Source organism: Haliaeetus leucocephalus, unplaced genomic scaffold (assembly GCF_000737465.1).
Source record: "Haliaeetus leucocephalus isolate CR32 unplaced genomic scaffold, Haliaeetus_leucocephalus-4.0 Scaffold274, whole genome shotgun sequence".
In the NCBI taxonomy this organism is placed as follows: Eukaryota; Metazoa; Chordata; class Aves; order Accipitriformes; family Accipitridae; genus Haliaeetus; species Haliaeetus leucocephalus.
The window spans coordinates 91,888-92,224 of record NW_010972710.1 but is presented as its reverse complement, the minus strand read 5'-3'; positions in this window follow the sequence as shown (position 1 = coordinate 92,224).

The window sequence follows — 337 nt, the reverse complement described above, 5'->3', positions numbered from 1 at the left end:
CCCAGTGCCTGCAGTTCTCCCCAGTGTCCCCCAAGCCGCCATCCCAGTTCTCCCAGTGTACTCCCAATGCCCACCCAGACCTAGGCCCACTTCTCCCAGTGCCTCGTGTACCCCTATCCCAGTTCTCCCCCAGCCTCCACCCCAGTTCTCCCAGTGTACCTCCAATACCTCCCCCGACCTGATCCCAGTTCTCCCAGCTCTCACCAGTGCCTCCCCCAAACCCGGTCCCAGTTCTCCTAGTGCCTTGTGTACCCCCAGCCCTAGTACCCACTGTTCTGCTCAGACCTCACCCCAGTCCTCCCAGTTTTCACCAGTGCCTCCCCCCGCCCCCGATCCC